Source organism: Aegilops tauschii, chromosome 6, assembly GCF_002575655.3.
Source record: "Aegilops tauschii subsp. strangulata cultivar AL8/78 chromosome 6, Aet v6.0, whole genome shotgun sequence".
NCBI lineage: Eukaryota > Viridiplantae > Streptophyta > Magnoliopsida > Poales > Poaceae > Aegilops > Aegilops tauschii.
In genome coordinates, this window is record NC_053040.3 from 338,663,817 (window position 1) to 338,684,658 (window position 20,842).

Here is a 20,842-nt window from a genome sequence, read left to right on the forward strand (position 1 = left end):
CATCCAGACGACCTTAATCCCACCGTCTCGTCACCCTTTTCAAGATTTGTTCCGAGCATAGAATTTGCTACGTCAAATAGGGATGGTGTTTCTTTATCACAATCGTCTACATGAATTCTGGTTTGTAGGTCAGCGGTGTTTTTCAAGTCAAGGTTGTACGGCGCCAGCTTCTCTTTCGATGGCTGCCCCACAGAAGTATATGTCCTCCCGAGACATGAAATCATGGAGCTCACCTGGTATGCAGGGCATGTGTATGATGTGATACACCAAAACTTCATCTTCGAGGCACACCTGAAGGATGGCGGCGTGTTGGATCTTCCTAGTGGCACGCTCCGTGTACTCTACATCGAGACCGATGACCTTCATCTCCACCTTTTAGAGGGACTTGGATACATTGTTGATCCACTCCCGAACTACCCTTGGGTGGTCGGTGATGGTGGCAAGTATGCTCAACGAGCCTTCGACGAGGACATGTTTGATGCTAAAAACATGCATAGGGATCACTTTCGCCATTTGGAACCGCTGGACCGAAGGGGTATGGTTTGGAGAATTAGGATTAAGTTGGCTAGTCTAACTGAAGAAGATGATTATTTAGAGGGGCGTCAGAATTACTCCAGGGGTATTTGAAGAGGTTAAAACAATGTGAATCCAGTGGGGTTTGAATGCAAATGAAGGAGAGGTGAAGATGCCGAGGAAAATCGGTTCCCGATGGAGAAGTAAATGGGAGAAGTGGCATGCAGGCAGTTGATTAGACGGCTAGGTAGACCAACCTGCAAAACGAAAAGGCTATGCGGGTAGCGTAGTGAGGAGTGGTATGTGTCTGTGTATGTGCCCATCTTTCTATCACTACATGTGTCACTGGTTAGTTGAGGTCACTCTTTCGAATCACCGTGGTGAAACATTTTATGATTCCTTTTTATTTCGGCACCCCTCCTGATAGGTGGGACCTACGCAAAACCCACTTGGGTGGACGAACAGATATACATACATATCCATCTCTTTGCACAAAAAAATGTGTCGTAGCTGGTTTGGATGGGTATTGGCGCGTGCCTGCGAGACACAACCTTTTCTGGTTAAGGAATATGCGGTTAACCTAAAAAAAGAAAAAGCTCTTCTTCGCGCTTCCGCATGCAAGAGAATTTGGTTCTGCTCGCAATATGGATGCTACCTGGAGGATGAAGTGAAACCAGAGGCATGCTTGCACGGGAGACCTCTTTCCGCCATACAGTACTACTCCGTATGTTACTACTACTAGTAGTACAACTGTAGTACACTTGGCAGTCAAAATATTATTCATCCGGTCCTCACAGTGAAGTGACAAGACCCTGCGCCCGAGGTGACACTAGTCTAGGCAGCGTGTTCAGCTTACCAAAGTCAGCCTCACCTTGTGCATTGTGTAGTCACTGTCACCGCCGCTGTATAGCATGCCTCGCCTCGTCTTCCTCCCCCTAGCACCTTTCTATCTCCATCTCGCCGGAGATCCTGAGGTCACTCTTCATCATCTCACTGTGCCCCCGCGTACCCTCGCCTCGCTCGCCTCCCCCAGTACCACTATTCCCTCGCTAGCCGCTCCAGCATCGAGATCCTTCTCCCCCATAAATTAAGCCCCCAAAAACCCCACCTTCCAAACTCCACCATGGCCGAACGCGAAGTGCGCAGCATCCATATGAGCTGCGGCTAGAGCAATCTCCCCAGTGACATCCTTGACCTCTGTTGTTCGCGTATGGATATGTTGAGCGCCGTGCGGCTGGCTGCATGCTTGAGGGACATGCATGAGGCCATCGCCGAAGCAAGGCCTAAGCTTTTCAAGACACCCTGCTTGCTGCTATCTGCTCTTGCGAGATGCGCTCACCATGATACGGAGGCGTACATGATGCCCCTCGACTTCATTCCGACCCCCATTAGCCGAAACTTCTTTGCAAGTATGTACTGGGTCACCGTACATCATGCCCCTAGACTTCGATCCGATCACCATCGCCCAAAACTTCTTGGCAGGTATGTACTGGGTCGGCATGAACTCCCACGGGATGGCTGCCGTTAGAGAAGATCGGAAAAAGTTGGTGCTCGTGAACTTCCACACCTCCCATGAGATTATCCTTCCTCCGTTGGATTATGTAGGGTTTTACCACCGGGGTCCAAGTCATCTAGATTACCATGTCAGTTGGACGGACCTTGTTTTGCAGAAGATTGTAATCTGCCAAGTGCCCACATGATACGCGGATTACGGAGACTTCAAGCTAATTGCCTTGTTCGACCGCGGACTCGCCTATCTTTCCGCCGGTGCCTTCTTTAGCTGGAGACGACTCACCTCGCAGTGGATCGTCAAAGCTGATACACACTTCTGTGATGCTATTGAACACAATGGCATCATCTACGCGATCGACAAAGCAGATGGCACCACGTATTGCTGGGACGGCGTGTGTAAGTTGTTTTTGTCTAATTTTAATGATAACACCATGACACTGTTTGAACTTTTTGTGATGATTGGCATATCCCTGTTTGCGCAGAATTTGAGTAGAACTATGGCAATGTATTAGAGACGTCGTAAATCAACTATATTTGGAATGAGTTAATTCATGCGATTGTGACCATGTCATAGCCAATTTGTACCCTTGAATAATCAAACGGTTAGGAAGATATGGATATTCTCCTTACTTTATAGTAATCTATATACTACTAAATATGAGTGTGTATCAATAGCCATGTTAGTTTCCTCATTTTCATGAACTAGAAACATGCATCACACTGTTGGTTTCATCTAAACATACATTAGAGAAGTAAATGTGCATATGGAGAACTCTATATTTGGAGTAGTAAAATCCTGTAATGCTTACCATGTGTACATACCTATATCACCCTTTAGCAATCAATGGCTAGAATAATATCCTCACAAGAATTTTTCCCATAGAACATGAGTATATAACAATGCATGGTGTGTTAGTTTCCTTGAAGAATTTATTTGTGAGGACATAACATGATTACATAACATGCATGGCATGGTAGTTTCCTGTGAAGAATCGATTGCGAGATAACATGAGTATAACCATGCATGGCACTTCTATATTTTTGAACCCAGTATACATTTCGCTGTATTTTCCTCTTAGTTCCAATAGGGACAGATCAATGTTGTTCTCGAATTATCCTACTCATACTCTGAACAATGTTGATCTTACATTAACAATGCCTATCCTTTTTTATATGATGCGGTCTCCCTACAGTTACTGTCCTTTGTAATGACACCACCTTTGCCAAAAACAGGGAAGCACATGGTTCCTCGCTCGATCAAAGGACAGCAAAAGACTGATGATCATTCGCACAAATGAGCCAGCAAAGTTATATTGCAAAAACCCCACTATGTACAAGCATCGTGAAATACGTGAGTATCCAGAGAGTGGCTGTTACGCCTATGAGCAGGAGACCAGCTTGTTGGGGCCATCGGGATTTTTGAGTTGGAGGCGGGTAAACAACCTTGGTTCACACTCTCTGTTTCTCGGACTCAATCATCCGATTAACCAGGAGATCACCGTTGGCAAGGGCCTTGATGGCAGAGAGGGTCTGTTTGCTAGGGAAAACTGTGTCTACACGGCGAGCCCTAGGACTTCGGGAGCAAACTCTCCTGATTGTCAATGATACAGCCTGTAGCCAAAAGAAGGTGAGAATGACAAAGGCATCTAGATTAACTTTGATCCATGGATGTCTCAACTCCGACAGGCAGTGATGTGGTTCAAGCCTTCAGGTTGATAGGTAATTGGGATGTTGCGTCGAAAGGGTGGAGTCCTGGTGTCTCCCAATCATTCGTGGTTGAAGCGGGGCTGCAAATTATGATGGTATTGGATCATCCCTCTTCGAATGACTTGTTGTCTTTGCTGCTTGTTCTGGATGGGTAGTTCTCTCTTTTGTTATGCAGACTCCTTGTCATTTGGTCATCCTCGTCTATGTCACTCTTACTATGTAATAGTTGCCTCTCTTTAGAATGGCATTCTTGTCTGGATAATGAGAGTCTGAGCGTTGCAGATGGGTGCTTTTTGGTGGTGTAGCAAGACTTCTTATGAACTGTCATGTTTTGTTGTTTATGTCAGTAGTAATCACTAGTCGGTGTTTGAATGTTGTATATATCATTGTTTCGAACTGTTTATTATCTCGAACTGCCGACGGGCTAAATGAGGGCATCACCATTCTCAAGTGTTCAGTGTATATATCCTTTTCTCAAGTTATAATTTGAGCTCAGTATCTTTCCGATGATGTACGCTTGTTTGGGCGAATGTGAGGTGTCGTTGAATATGGGCCGAGTAGTAACGCAATGCCCAACAGGTCAGTTTTGACTCTCAAGCAGGGCACTCAAAAAAAGGACTCTTAGGATGACATGTGGGCCCCACTGGTGTTTTCATGCGCTTGCGCGCTGAGAGCGTATTGACACGTGTTCAAAATTCATGCTACCTTTTCATCCCCAGTCTACCTCTAGAATTTTAATTCGTACTCCAGTGTCCAGTTCCCCCAAATCCCCTACCTGTAATCCCTATACTCAAGCGCACTATCATGTCGCCAGTCAACGCGGATCACCGAGCCGGAGATCCTGAGGTCCGTCCTGCCTTCGGGCGCTGCGTGTTGTCGCTCAACAGTGGCATGGCGGCGCTTGACGACCAGTTCGCCGGTAAAGTGCTAATGGTAACCATCAACGGCAACCGGTCTCCCATCTCGCCGGACAACCTTATCAAAGCTCTTGGCATTGCGCACGGCATCCAAATAAGCGACTTGCTCGTTGAAGTCTGTCAGCCACCGGCTGATTTCTTCGTCAGGTTCCGGACAACATTCCACTGCAGTCATGTGTTCGAATCTTCTCGGCGTTTGTTCTGCGATGGCGTGCTGGTGAGCTTTGATCGGTGGCACCCAGGATGGGGCTCGGTGCCCTCTGAGCTTGAGTTTTTAACAAAGCTTACCTTCCACGGCATGCCTCGACGTGCTTGGAACAATGAGTCCATGAATGAGCTTATCAACGACCTTGGAGGTGAGCTCGTAAGTATGTTTGTTCCTCCAGACAGCTGGGCTATTCGTCACCACCAAGGCCGCCATGCACCATGTTAGGGATGTACCTGTATCTTGTGTTTGTGCATGTCGAAGAAGTGGCCAATCCATCAATCGAAGTCCTGTCGCTGCCGCTAGTGCCAGGGTCCATCGACGATGTCCGTTACAGGAGTCGATGTCAGACTTTCCCCATGTTGGTCAGAACGATGGATGGCATAGGGCCTACTCCATCGCGCGGCGGAGGCCACTGCTTCTTTGGGAGAAGAGGCAGGGCTGGCTGCCTGGATGTGCTCTAATTTGAGCAACTGAATCTTCTCAGATGCTAGTTAAATCCGAGCTATCGGTGTGAAGCACTGATGTGCCAGTACATTTGATTGTGACCTATTATATTTTTGTACCTGAATTTTTTTAGAAAGGGGTGTACGTCAACTTAATGTGCTAGCAGAACTTATTGTGTTGTATGTCTGTTTTCTTTGCACCACATTCAATATATTTCTCCGTCATTGATAAAGACGATGAACGGTAGTGTACGAGTTTGTTGGTTTCAACATAGCCCTACCCGTAGCGATCTACTGCTTCCACCCTGATTGTGCCGCCTGCGTGAAATTTTTGTATGCAAGTTCAATGTGCTATGATGTTGTATATGATTATGTCAACTATATAAGTTTTTACTGAGCATCAGCAATGCATATGGCTGAAAGATGTATTCACGAGCATCGACCGATGGGTCTCTCTCTCTCACACACACACACACACTCACACACACAAGTGGGACCCGTTGAATTATTTCTTCGCTTGTGACAGCTTTTAAATAGGTTCCCCTGGACTCTAACTTTTTTCTTTAAGTTATAAATTGAGCTCAGTGACTTCAAAAAGTTGTACATAAGCCTTGTTTGGGCCTTTTCAGGCGTCGTTGAATGTGGGCTGAGTAGCTATGTAAAGTTGTACTGTACTACTACCCACGCCTATTTCATTGAACATCAGCAATGCAACTAGGCGCACAATTGTACAAAAGATCCTAAAATAAGCATAGACTAGCCTATGTTTCTTTTAATAAAATGCATAACTCGGTTCATTTTTATATAATAAGATTACAAAGCTCAACTTATTTTTTAATAATATTCCTATCTCAATATTATATTTTTATACGAAATGCTCAGTCCAGACCATCATTGTTTTTTCACCCATCCCAGAAAATGGTCCATTTCTAGTAAAATCAAATGGGTTGTAAATTATCAGAAATAATAAATGGGTTGCATGCACGCAATATTTTTTTCACCCAGCCCGGTAAATAGGTGTATTCGAATAAATAATCAAATGCGCTGTAAATTATCATAAATAGTAAATCGTCTATTATTATTTTTACCTAGCCCAGGAAATAGATTATTTTTTGAGTCAAAGCCCAGGAAATAGATGTATTGCCCAACAATATGAAATAGGTTGTAAAACCTAAATAAATGGGTTGCATTCCGCCACAGCTTTCGAAGCTGATTTTGTTGGCCCACTAGGACGAAGCCTGCGCAAGGTGTTGTCCATTTAGTGAACAAAACGATTTAATGGTCTAAAAAAGTCAACAAATTATTCTGACATCTTTATTCATTGGATTGACATCCAACGGCGATCCTGCTTCTTCAATCTCTGATCTGGTTGCTCTTTCTCCAGCCGCCAAAACCATTGCCGGCTGGAGTGCCTACATCTGCCTCCCGTGGTCGGCTGTGCTGCTGGGGAGGCCTCGCCACCCCACCCTACTCTCAACGGTGGCCAGGTCATACCTGTACTCACCCACACCTTCTGTTATTCTCCAATGATGGCAGCCTCACCCTGCAGCCGAACTAGTCACTCGTGCTGCCCTCCGCCAGGGACTCCAGTACCCCTTGTTCCACGACTCCAGATCGTTCCCATCTTAGGACTCGCCATCGTCCACCGCCGTGGTCCGCTCGATGATGCGTTGGTCAACAACGAGAGGCAACATGGAGTACGTCGAGAGTCTAACAGCGGGGAACCACCAGCAACATCTTCGCACGCAAGCTAGTGCCTCCTTATTATGCGGGAATAAACAATTCCTCCCCCAGACAGGTTGGAACTACCAACTTATTATGTGGGAATAAACAATTCCTCCCCCAGACAGGTTGGAACTACCAATTGCAATCTTCGCACGCAAGGATGTTCCTTCTTATTACGCGAAAAAAGTCCCCCCCATGACAGCTGGGACCCACAAGCTACATCTTCGCACGGAAGGAAGTGCCTCCTTATTACGCGCAAGAAAAATGATTCACCCCTTTCTAGCTCGGACCCACCTGATTCGGAGGCTGACTTGTGGGCCTACTAAGTTGACACGTACGCATGGCTTTGTTATTTTGTTAACCTAGTCAACAAACAATTCTAGCAGCAGCGACCGTTGGATTGACATCCAATGGCCGCGTTGCTTCTTCAATCTTTGATCTTCTTGCTCCAGCCGCCGAAACCAGTGCCGGCGGGACCACCTGCTCCTGCCTCCCGTGGCCGGCTATGCTGGCACCGCTAGCCATGCCATCCCTCTACTCACCCACACCTCATGTTATTCTCCTGCGACGGCAGCCTCACACCGCGGCAAAAGCAGTCAACCCTCGTACTCCCCACCGCGTGGGCATCCACTGTCGCGTCTTCCCCAACTCCGCGACGTTCCCTTCCTAGGCCTAGCCGTCATCCACTGCCTTGGTGCTCTCGGCACGGTGTGGTCAACATGGTCAACAAATGACAGCCATCGTAAGACGACTGTACACGGTGACGCTGATAGCTGGGACCCACCAGCCATATCTTCGCATGCAAGGAAGTGCCTTCTTATCCTCCCTGACAGCTGGGACCCACCCGGTCGAAGCATACATAGAATTCTCTATCTGGTCGCAAACGTGTATGTACATACTGGTTGAATGGTCTCTCTGCAACGATGAATGGACCGTGGCCGAGCAAGAAGTGGCACGTGTAGTAGTAGAGCCCCCGACATAGCAGTTCACGCAGTCCCTTCTAAACCGTGTACACGTACGTACAACCAGATGCCAAAAAATACGGCCACGTATGTACATACGGGTGGGGTCTCGAACGCATACTCGCGCATACGTACGGATAGGGCTCGTGTACATGGAGAGGCAATGGACGGCAGCAACAGCGTCCTGTTCATCGGAAGCCAACCGGCTGGGTCGGAATGGAGAAACTGTGTCGTGTTCATCGGGAGGCAACGGAATGCGTCCTGTTCATCAGGAGCCAACCGGCTTGGACGGAATAGCCGAAACGAGGTCTGGCGTACCACAGAACGGAGGAAACGGCCTTTTGTTCGACCGCGTATGGTCAAAACGGGGTCCTGTTCATCGGGAGGGGTGTGGCATACCGCAAAACGGAGAAAACAGACTTCTCTTCGACCTCCTACGGTCGAAACGGGGCCTTGTTGATCAGGAGGGGTGTGGCGTACCGCAAAATGGAGGAAACAGACTTGTGTTGGAGCGCATACGGTCAAAACGGGGTCCTGTTCATTGGGAGGGGTGTGGCGTACCGCAAAACGGGACTCCCTGGGCTACTATTCATCCACCGTCTACTGCCTCGCTCCAGCCTCCACGGGCTATTGTTCATCCACCGTCGACTTCCTCCAGCCTCCACCTGCTACTGTTCATCCACCGTCGACTTCCTCCTGCCTCCACCAGCTACTGTTCATCCAGCCTCCACCGGCTACTATTTAACCAGCCCTCCACGAGGTCCTGTTCATCCACCCCCAATCGGCTTGGGTGTGTGGCGGCCTCCTCGATCGTGGTCCTGTTCGTCCAGCGGCAACGGCCTCTACTCTACCACGGGGTCCTTTTCATCCAACTCCCACCGGGAACTGTGTTCATCCAATCCCCCAACAATGGTCACTGTTCATCAAGAGGCAAGTTCGATCGGCTTCAGTTAGCAGGAGTAGCAAAGGAATCGCTCGGGTTCAGTTAACAGCCAAGGGATTGATTGCTCGGGTTTAGTAACGTAGCTAGTGCAATCGCTCAGGTTCAGTAAGCGAATGCCTCGCTTGGGTTCAATTAGAGCCCAAAGCCTCGCACACACACGTGTACGTGTACGAGAGAAACACGCAAACCTCCATGCATCGCTCGACGCCGGCCACCCACCATAACCGGGAACTCCCCGATATTTTCCTCGCCCTCGCTTCTACCATGATTTTTTTCCATCATGGATGGCCCAAAGAATGTCATGCAGGTGTGTCCCCGGCCCGCCTAGGATGAAAATCCCATTTTCTGTCATGATTTTTTGTCATAGAAGTAGGATCCCACCACATCTATGATGATACGTGGTTTTGTCACAATTATCATCATAGAAGTGTCATAAGCATGATAGGAAAAAAATTCGTTCGGCCCAAAATGTCACGGATGTGTATTTTTTTTGTAGTGATGATATGTTGCCACTCCATCAATTTGCTTCACTTGTTTGACTCCCCACTTCAGAAGTTCAAATTTATGAGTTTGATTGTAGAGACGGTCAGCTGCTGACCAGAAGAGGTCTTGTGGATATGCCCCCACACATTCAGATGCTTATCAACTCCAAAGTTGGTACAAACACATATCTACTAGATCGTGAGCACCTTCCTCATCTGCCAGAGTTTGAGGATAATGTGGTGGTGATGGATCCCTCACACCCCACATCAGTTGAGGCTCAAGATAAGGCTTGGGCAGCAGCAGCTAAAGCAGCTCAGGAAGCCGTAGCTCCCAATGCACCCATTGCAAACCTCTCAAGTCAAAGATCAAATGACATATCTACTAGAGGCCACCATGAGGATTGAGAGGAGTCTGGACAACATCTCCAAGAACCAGGAGAGTCTAGAGCGGGTTGTCGAGACAAAGATTCATAATCTTGATGTGAAGATCACCGAGGTTCAGACAATTGTAGAAAAGCTGCAGGCAGATGTTGAGACAAGCAGGATTGCTGCCAAGGACAGTGGAGATGAGAGACCTACCACTCATAGGTTCCAGACTGTACCCAGGGCACCCAGATCTTCAGCTGTGCCAGTTGCAGACACGAGGCCTACTCACTCTGCACCTGCCGCTACTGCTCCAGTGCCACCTCTAGTGTCTACTCCACCGGTCCAGCAGACATCTTCAGAGACATTTGCAGATGCACTTCTCTCAATGCCATCTACGCACACTGGAGCCACAAGCCAGAAGACGCCTTTAGGAGCTCCAGAGGATCGTGCCTAGAGAGACGCATAGCTCTATGCCTTTTCAAGATTTTTGGTACTTGTTGCCAGAGGGGGAGAAATTTTATAGATCATAGGCTTTGAGAGAGAGAGAGAGTCTCACTTTTGCTCTTTCGTTTTATTGGGTTTTTGCTACTATGTCTGTTTGACCCGTGCTACTTGATCGTTGGATGCTCGTGAGATACTATGTTTGGTTGTATGGTTGATCTTACTTTGCTTAATGTGTGCTTAATGCTTATCCCTAAAATTATTTGTGTATGGTCATTCACTTATGTCTTTGGTGATGCGTGCATGTTATTTCACTCATATCATTTTGTGCGCTCCACCAAGATGTATGTGACATGGAAGAGTGACCCATGATCCTAATCGATTGTGCATTTGCATTCAAACGCAAATTTTTAATAATGCACAAATTTAGGGGGAGCTCTTGCTTATCACATACTTCTCAAAGTGACAATGTATTTCAGTTATTTAATCATTTGTCGAAGCTTTGATCTGTATGTTGTCATCAATTACCAAAAAAGGGGGAGATTGAAAGAGCAACTAATCCCCAGGTGGTTTTGGTAATTCATAACAACATATAGCTCATTGAACTAATATCCATTCAAGATAAATATTTCAGGATGTTCAATGATTGGCATGGCATGGACTAGAGATGTGGACCCCTCAAAATGCTAAGGACAAAGATTGGCAAAAGCTCAAGACTCTTCATTTCTATTTAAGTAATCCAAGATCACATTGAGTCCATAGGAAGGCCAATACTATTAAAAGGGGATGAGGTGTTGCGTAATGGTCTACTTGCTCAAAGTGCTTAGTGATATTGCTCCAAAACCCTCAGCCACTTTCTACATCCAAATATGTCCAAACCCTAATTCCAAACTCGGCCCCACCGATTCTTTCTACCCGGAGCCACCGAGTTTATTTGACATAGCCACTGCCAAAAACTCTAACGATTCGGTCACATCGAGTTGGCTTGACAGACTCTATGTTGCTTATTGCTTCACTTCGGTCCCACCGAGTTGACGCAATCGGCGCCACCGAGATGATGTTTGCCCTAAGATCTAGCACATCGGTCCCCCCGAGTTGTTCCAGTCGGTCCCACCGAGATTCCTAATGTCCATATTTTTTAACAGATTGGTGCCACCGAGTTTCCTAATCGGTGTCACCGAAATGAGTCAAAAGTGTGTAACGGTTGGATTTTGTGTGGAGGCTATATATACCCCTCCACCCCTTCTTCCTCATAGAGGAGAGCCATCAGAACGTGCCTACACTTCCACCATTCATTTTGTGAGAGAGAACCACCTACTCATGTGTTGAGATCAAGAGATTCCATTCCAACCATTTGAACCTTGATCTCTAGCCTTCCCCAAGTTGCTTTCCACTCAAATCCTTCTTCCATCATAGCCAAATACGTGAGAGAGAGTTGAGTGTTGGGGAGACTATCATTTGAAGCACAAGAGCAAGGAGTTCATCATCTACACACCATCTATTACCTTTTGGAGAGTGATGTCTCCTAGATTGGTTAGGTGTCGCTTGGGAGCCACTGTCATGATGTGGAGTTGAACCAAGAAGTTTGTAAGGGCAAGGAGATCGCCTACTTCGTGAAGATCTACCCGAGTGAGGCAAGTCCTTCGTGGATAATGGCCATGGTGGAATAGACAAGGTTGCTTCTTCGTGGACCCTTCGTGGGTGGAGCCCTCCGTGGACTCACGCAGCTGTTAGCCTTCGTGGGTTGAAGTCTCCATCAACGTGGACGCACGATAGCACCACCTATCGGAACCATGCCAAAAATCTCCGTGTCTCCATTGCTTTTGCCTTCTTAAAACCCTTCCCTTTACCTTCATATGCAATGTTTTATATTCCGCTGCTATACTCTTAGAATTGCATGTGTAGGTTGGTTGCTTGACTTGTGATAATTGCTAAAATCTACCCACAACTAAAATTGGGAAAATGGTAGATTTTTATTTGGTCAAGTAGTCTAATCACCCCCTCGATACATACTTTCGATCCTACACCTCTAAATCTTCTGAAACGACTACTAGTCACCACTGCCCGGATCAATGAATGCTTTGAGTTGGAACCACAAAGGGCTTGGGAACCCTTGGTCAGTTCGGGAGCTTCGTAAGGTGGAGAAGCAGGAAGGCCCTAACTACCCATTTGTCATGGAAAATAAGATAAAGGGCAATAGAGTAAAAGTTTTGAAGTTTTCTTTAGGTTTATTTTTTAATTTTTTTTCCTATCGTGAAAGAGGCCTTAGTGGAGGTGTTGGACTGTTTTGGTCCTCGGAAATTGATACGGCATTGGAAAATTATAGTGTCTCGCACATTGATGTAAAAATCAAGAAATATAATTGGAATTGAACTGGTTTGTACGTATGGGGAGCCACGAGTGGAACATGCATCACACTTGGCGCTTCATGAGGAGTATTTTTGCTATTGAGCATGAGACCTGGATGTGTATGGGCGATTTTAATGAAATTCTTCATGCTGACGAGCAGTTTGGTGTCAATGCTAGACCAGAGAGTCAAATGAGATCTTTTCAGGAAGTGGTGAAAGATTGCTCACTCAAAGACTTTGCAACTAATGTTAAAGCTAGGCTTGATAGAGCATTGCATAGTTTTACTCGGATTTACTGCTTACTTTGTTTACTTTGGTTGCACTTTATTCTGTTGATATTATCGCACTAATGCCTCGTATGAAGAGCTAATATGGAGTTAGGTTGTTATGCTTTCATACTATTTCATCTTGCTTTACCGCGTGTATTACTAACGTGACCGGTGGTATGTCACTCGAGGTAACGATAAAGAACAAAATAATAATAATAACAACCTCCTCCACCGGCTAGATCAAGTCATAGTGCCACTAAAACGAACTCACCCTTGCGACCACATTTTCCTTTATGTGAAGGCCCTAGCTCGTCTATAGTTAATGACTTTGAGGCGTATCACCAAAGATGGATAGTTGGACGGTCACTATTTCCTTGGCCCAAAAACTATCATTCAACTACGAGAGCCTAGGTTGGTAAGATTGCACAGAGAGAAAGTTAATGCACTCCGTAGTGGACGAGTTGTGCCACGGGGTGGCAAGGACCCAGTTTACTCTCCTAGGATATACTGCAGGTATTTCAATGATACGGTAGAATTGCAATGCTATAGAAGAGATTCGTTGGACTGTTGTCCATAGTATGGGTACAGTGCACATCCTCTGAAGAGCGAAACACGTATTCGAATATTCACGTCCTCGGTCAAGGACACAGTTCATACTAGGTCACACTATTTGGTCATTGTCGAGTCCGGATTTATAAACGTAACAGGATGATATTGAGATTATGAAGCAAGGGAAGATGAGATTTGTCAGACTTACAGTGAAAGGACCTAGACATATGCATATGTCAGGGACTTGAGGTTAAGCCACTGGATGGCTGTGACAAAGACGGTCGGAGGACCGCGGGGAAGTAATACATGGTCATGCAGTGATCATGGTGATGGATTGGATACCATGGTTGTTTTACTTGTTATGCTTTATTGTTATCGTACCGCAGTTACTTCACTTATTTATCTTGCTCGGTGATTTACATGCTTGAGTGCCTTGGAATGTTTTCTTGGGATTGTGATTGATTGACTTGCGAGTACATTCAAACGTACTCGTCAGCTTTTTACACGGCCAGGTTCAGCATAGGATCCGTGGTCCACTAGCAAGGAGCCGAAGTATTCATGCGCTAGAAGAATGACCCAGTCAAATCCATGTGGATTGGAGCCAAGACCATACGACCCTTAAACATTAGTATTGCTACACAAATATTTGTATTTAGTCATAGAGCTATGTACAATGACTCTTGCAAAGTCATGTTGATCAATAAAGCTCTCTTGTGGAATGGCATGTATCTATGATTCATATTGTAAATGCGCACGCCAGAGTGATTTTCGGGACTGACGTGTGTGGCCTTCGTCTAAATTCAGTGGTATTTGAACGGGGTGCCACAATTGTGCCTTTGTTTGTGATTAAATCTATGTGTGTTAAAGTAGTTTAATCTATGTTCTTCACTGTTGTTGTTGTTGTTGTTGTTGTTGTTGTTGTGACTATGTGTGCTGACAACCTCATCACTTGAAGAAGAGGTTACCACACCACATGTCTTGCACGTAACCAAACAACGGCTCGTTGCATGTGAGCAAAGACTTGCAACCAAATGCCGTGGGTCTGTTTTTGCTATCATGCAACCTGGAGCTTTCTGGCAAACCAAACACAATGCAAAATATGGTTCGCTGCCTGTATTTTCTCAGCTAGGCTGAATCAAACCACATATGTGTGAGGCCCAAAATCAATGTTTATGGGTAGCGTCTCCGTGCGACTGACCACTTCTAATCCATTACCTCCTCGATGTCAATCCCCGAGCTTTCACTATTTTCTCTATTGCAGATGACCATTCACCATCATGGCCAGTAAAGCCGTTCCACCGTAGTTTGTAGTGAACTCGTATGTTCTAACCTCTCTCAGTTGACATGGGCTTTTGGTCCATATGTGTATGTAGTAGATGTTTCTAATCTATGCATGCGATTTTTCATATTAATAATCTTGTGATGTTACTAATCTGGGAGTAGGCCATTTTGGAGACCGAGCTCCATGGAGACCTTAATTTTGAAAATTCCAAAATTCAAACCTTAAAAAATATTACAAAAAATACACATGCATTCAAGGATGTAATGTGTATGTGTGTAAAATCTTAGGTTGAAATACCTTGAATTACGAGTTGCACAAAAAAATCATGGACTTTGAGATTGAACAGTACACACGCTAAAAAGCCCCAGATTTGTCTTCTTTGTGTAGTTCTCGATTTAACGTATTTCCACCTGAAAATTTACACACATGTACATTATGTCTCTAGGTATATGTGTATTTTTTTCATAAATTTTTGAAAGTGAAGTGAATTTTACAGTTTTTAATTTAAGGCATCCATTCCTGGGTGTGTGCTCAGGCCCGTACATGCACAGGTGCAAGTGGAGCCGCTGCACAGGGCCCCCAAAAAACAGGGGCCCCAAATTTTTACACAAGTACTATATAAATAGAGATTAATATACTTTTGAGGGGTATATATAGAGATTAATAAAGAGCAAAGTTTGGACCGTTAAACTACCAAAGACTAGTAACATGAGCATGTTACTAGTCTATATATGTTACTACCTCTATAGTGGGGAGTAACATATGTATGGTAACATGCAACACTTCATTTATTAGGCTATAGACACATCTTACATTGATATATGTGATGTTACTCATAGTAGTAGTAACTAGCTATGTTACCACTTTCATTTCTTTCTTCATTTATTGTGCGCCACATCATCTATTTAACCTAGATATGTATGATGTTACTAACTATGTTATTCCTTATGGGTGTCAAAAGAAAAAAGTGCAGCCACTATCCCGACGCACGTTCAATTAATCCACCAAGCCCCAATGGACCAACAGGCCCATAGTCCGACTCAAATCTCTCACGGAGAATTCGAGAAGATTGAAGACGGATCAAATTCACCTGTTCCTCGAGACCACGACTCGTCGGCGGCTGGCGAATTAAATCGCTCGCAATTAACTCGCGGACTCCTCGTCGGCGGCGGGCGAAGTAATAGTATAATTGGTTTGATGTCAAAAGTTGACATGCCAAATTTTGGCAAGTGCCAAATATTGGCTAGAGATTGGTTGCTTGCCAATTTTCATTGTCAATCTCACAAAAAATTGCCAAATGTTGGGAACTTCTGATTTTGCCAAATGTTGGCTTACCAAATATTGGCAATGCCAAATGTTGGTAACAAACCAATTATGCTCTAAGATTTTTCTCTTGTAGTATGAAATTCTTTGAGAAATCTGTACTACCGCAATAACTAATAAAAATATTATTTTAATTGCCTACTTGACTTTCTTATACATGGGGCCTAAATTGTGATTTTGCTCCGGGGCCTCGATTTCCTAGGTACAGCCCTGTGTGTGCTTATTGTGTTGTGCATCCTTTTGATACTCATTTTGAGCCAAGAAATTCCCCCTTTGTCGAAAATGCAGCTCGGTGTCCATTTAGTATTTCGCTAATTTGGATTAAGCTTGATCAATTTCTAAGAAAAATAATCAAAGCTTTAAAATGTTTTGATAATGGGATCTTCCTAAATACAGCAACGTTCGCATCAAGTTCGTTGCGTGAAGTGCGTTCTGAATCTAGGAGGCAACCTTCACAATTAAGCCCGGCCCGCTTTGGGTTACACACGAGAGAAAAGAACGAACGCCTTTCCTTGGGCCCGTCCCGCCAAACTGCTAGACGAGTGAGTGCTGAAGCCATCCACAGTTTCATGATCATGCAGACATGGGGCTCGCCTATGCATTGCTCTTGCCTCTTGGTTGCCTCCAACATAATCATTACTTAAAACAAGCTAATTACAAGAAGAAGAAAACATCCCTATATACAAGTAAGTAGTGTGCCTTTTCCCTGGCCCTTGAACAAGTGCGACCGAAAGATGACACATCATGGCGGAAAGGAAAGACGGTATGGCGTATGGACCACGGAGTGGCTCTGCGCTGTACTCTGTAGATATTACCACGACTCTGCCGGCCTCGCCTGCTATTTCTTTGTCGGACACACACATATCCCTGTTACCTTTCCTCTTTCGAATGTGCTTTTGAATTTGACCGCTTTTCGACTAGTAGGCCTTTGGACTTTTTTGTATGCGGCGAGTTGGACGTATGCCGAACGACACCAGTACAGATTCTGCGTACTGAACGTGTCTGTCATCCATGCGATTCCGAGTTATCCGGCCAGTCTAAAATATCTGCCACATTCCAGCGTGGCATCCACTCGTAGCTTCAGCAAGGCTTCTCTTCATGGTTTTCCACTAAGCGTTTTAACTTGTGGCTGTAATTCATTAGTGAAGACGTATATATACTTATATAGCCAGCCACAAGCGACCGATCGAGTTGATTGCCTACACGTTTGACGTGGGCCAGGCCAATCAACGTGGGCAGTGCAATACTTTCTGAAAATCATCGTTGCTGGATAAGTACGCGCGCATGGCAGGTCTAATCTTGCTCCACATGGCAAATACCAGGTGAAACGTCCAAAATATGGCGTGGTTCATTACACCGCGCTGCGCTAGGTGGTTTCAGTAGAGAAAAGATAAGAACTAGGACTAGTAGGTCTCTGGAGGTCAAAGGAGTCCTGCTTATACAAGTTGCACGATGATGAACCATGAAGCAAGTAGCCGTTCAGAGTCGGGCCTCACGGAGCAAACTAAATAAGCAACTGGCCCTTTCTTTGAGACTTAAGATATGATGAGCTTGCAGCTTAGAAGGCACGGGACCGCGGGGAAACCAGGAATAGTAGCTGATTGATTGCACCAACGCCACGGCTAAATGAAGAGACCAAAACACATCTCTTTCAGTCGTTGGCTGGTCGATGCCGACGCCGACGCCAGCCGATGGCAAGCTCCACCATGTCAGGTCGTCAGCGAGAATGGGAGGTCAAGTTGTCAGTTAACTATTTGCAGCTCAGGTCAATCCATCGGGTGGCTCATCAGCACAACAGCACTGAGGTCACCGTCCGCTGTGGACAGAATCGTCGCTCTGGTGATGCAGAAAGTTTTAACTTGCATCCTTGCAGCCGAACGGCGATTTATCATCTACTCCTTCTGTAAACAAATATACGAGCGTTTACGCTCTAACACTCTTATACTTCTTTACAGAAGGAGTAATATATTTACCAAAGTCTTGAACAATAGAGCTATGGCTACGGCTCACAAGACGGTTTCTAAGGTACAATCCGCGTTTATCAAAGGACGGTATATTTTAGATAATGTCGTTGTTCTACATGAGACACTTCACTCACTTCATAAGTCTAAATGCTCTGCTGTTATTTTTAAGGTTGACTTCGAGAAAGCTTATGACAAAATTAATTGGGACTTTATGCTTAGTACGCTGAAAATGAAGGGGTTTCCTGATAAATTTATTCATTGGACGAAAGCGGTTATTCATAATGGTAAAGTAGCTATAACGTTAAATGACTTGATTGGCCCTTATTTTGTTACTAGGAAAGGATTGAGGCAGGGTGACCCATTCTCCCCCCTGTTGTTTAATCTTGCTGCTGATGTTCTTGCTACCCTGGTTCAAAGGGCACAAGAACAAGGGTTTATTAAGGGTGTTTTGCCTAGATTGTATGAGGGTGGTCTTACCGTTTTACAATACGCGGATGATACGATTTTCTGCTTTGAAGATGACTTAGAAGGGGCTAGAAACCTTAAAGTCATTCTATGCGTGTTTGAGCACTTGACGGGTTTGAAAATCAACTTCTTAAAAAGTGAAATCCATTGCTTTGGTGATGCTTTGTTGAAACAAGAAGAATATGCTCAAATTTTCACTTGTGCGGTGGGGGACTTTCCCTTTACTTATTTAGGTCTTCCCTTGCATTTTAAAAAATTGCGTAATGCGCATTGGAAACCAGCTGAAGAGAAAATTGAGAAGAAAGCAGCTACCTGGCAAGGGGGCTTGCTTTCAATGGGCGATAGGATTACTCTCGCTGAGACTTGTATGAGTAATACTCCTAGCCATTTAATTTCTTTTTTTAAACTACCTAAAGGTGTAGGTAAGAGAATGGACTTTGTCCGTGCTCGTATGGTTTGGCAAGAGAGGGATGGAGTGAGAAAGTATCATTTAGTCAAGTGGTTGGACGTCTGCCAACCTAGAGATCAGGGAGGTTTGGGAATTACTAATTTGGAAATTAAAAACATCAGCCTTTTATGTAAGTGGTTATGGAGATTAGAGAATGAGGAAGGGGATTGGCGGGAGATGATTAGAGCCAAATATTTGAGGAGGAGATCTTTGGCTCAATGTGAATCATCTTCGGGTAATTCCCACTTTTGGAATGGATTGTTGAGTATAAAGGATATCTTCTATTCTTGCTGTCATAGGGTGGTAGGTAATGGTTGTAAGACGAGATTTTGGGAGGACACATGGCTGTGGAGAAAGCCACTTTGTCAACTTTTCTCTCGCTTGTATAATTTAACTTTCTGTCAACATGTTACTGTTGCTAAAGTCTTTAACCAGGATTTTGATTGTATTAGATTCAGGAGATGTCTTTATGGAGAAACTCTTACGATGTGGAATGAATTACTCGATATGTGTAGTCAGATTACTCTGCCAGAGGAGACTGACAAAGTTAAATGGCTTTTAACAAAATCTGGATCCTTCTCAGTTAAATCGCTTTATCACTACCTTATAGCTAGAGTGGTTGCCTTTCCTTTTAAACTGCTTTGGAGGTTGAGAATGCCTCTAAAGGTAAAAGCGTTTATATGGTTAGTGATCAAAGGGAGGATCCTAACTAAGGATAACTTATCTAGACGAGGGTGGAAAGGATTAAATTTTTGCGAGTTTTACGGTATCTCTGAGAGCATTGATCATCTGTTCTTTTCATGCTCTTTTGCTAGATTTTTATGGAATGTGATTTGTGGTTCCTTGGGTAACCCAAAATTACCTTTATCTTTCTTCGATCTCTGTCAAAACTGGATACCAGCCTATTCTGGTAAGGATAGGGCTGTGGTTTCTATTAGTGCTGCTGCTTTGATCTGGACAATTTGGAAAACAAGGAACAAATCCTGTTTTCAACGTGTTTTCCTTTCAAAACCCATCAATGTAATATTTACCCTGTGTTCTCTATTGGATTCATGGGTGATTCTGCAGAAAAAAGGAGTGCAAAAAATGCTTAAGGAGGTTTCCAAGAGGCCATCTCGGGTAGCAAACGAAGTCTATAGAAGAGCGTATGGGTGGAATCCTTCTGCTCAAAGACCGTGCTTTGTCTCTACCTGAAATCGGTGGCTCTGTAGTGCGTTCAGATTATAGACTTGCTTTACTATTCTGGCTGATGTGCAAAACGTAATAGATGTTAAAAGTATGTTTCTCTCCTAGTAATGGGTGGCTTGGCATCCTATAGATGTGGTTATATGTCTAGGATGTAGGTTGTTCTTCAGTTTGGTGAGGTGATGCGTCAGGTCCGAGAAAAATGTGTAGGGTGTTGAATTTGTTGTATCCAGACTCCTATTTTCATTATGAAAATGGGGGCCATGTGGCCCCTTTTATCGAAAAAATACAGTAAGAGCAACTTCAACGAGGCGATTTGGACAGAGCTTTTGTCTATTTTTTGTTCATTTGGGTCGCCCGCCCGCCCAGCGTCCGCCTTATTTTAGATTTGGCTTGGCAGTGCATCCAACGCGCCGACCCATATGTGTCGGGGTGACCGGTAACAAATAGCTCATTTTTGCATTGTTTCACACACAACTTTTGCATTCAAACATATAGTCAAATAACATAGTTTCAACCAAATAAAATAGCATAGTTTTACAAGCACAATAAAAGTAAAAATGTCTCACATAGTTTTGCAAGCCGAATAAAGAAGATACATCTATTGATTGCCAACATGAACCCACATATGCTCAACTAAATCATTTTGCAGTTGCACGTGAGTTTCCCAATCACGCATGTCATGGTGAAATTGGGTGAACTGTTCAAACGTTGCCGCTCCTCCATGCTCAGGCACAACATTCTCACCTCGAAACTGAAATTCTTGATCGTACAGACATTCCGGGCGCTC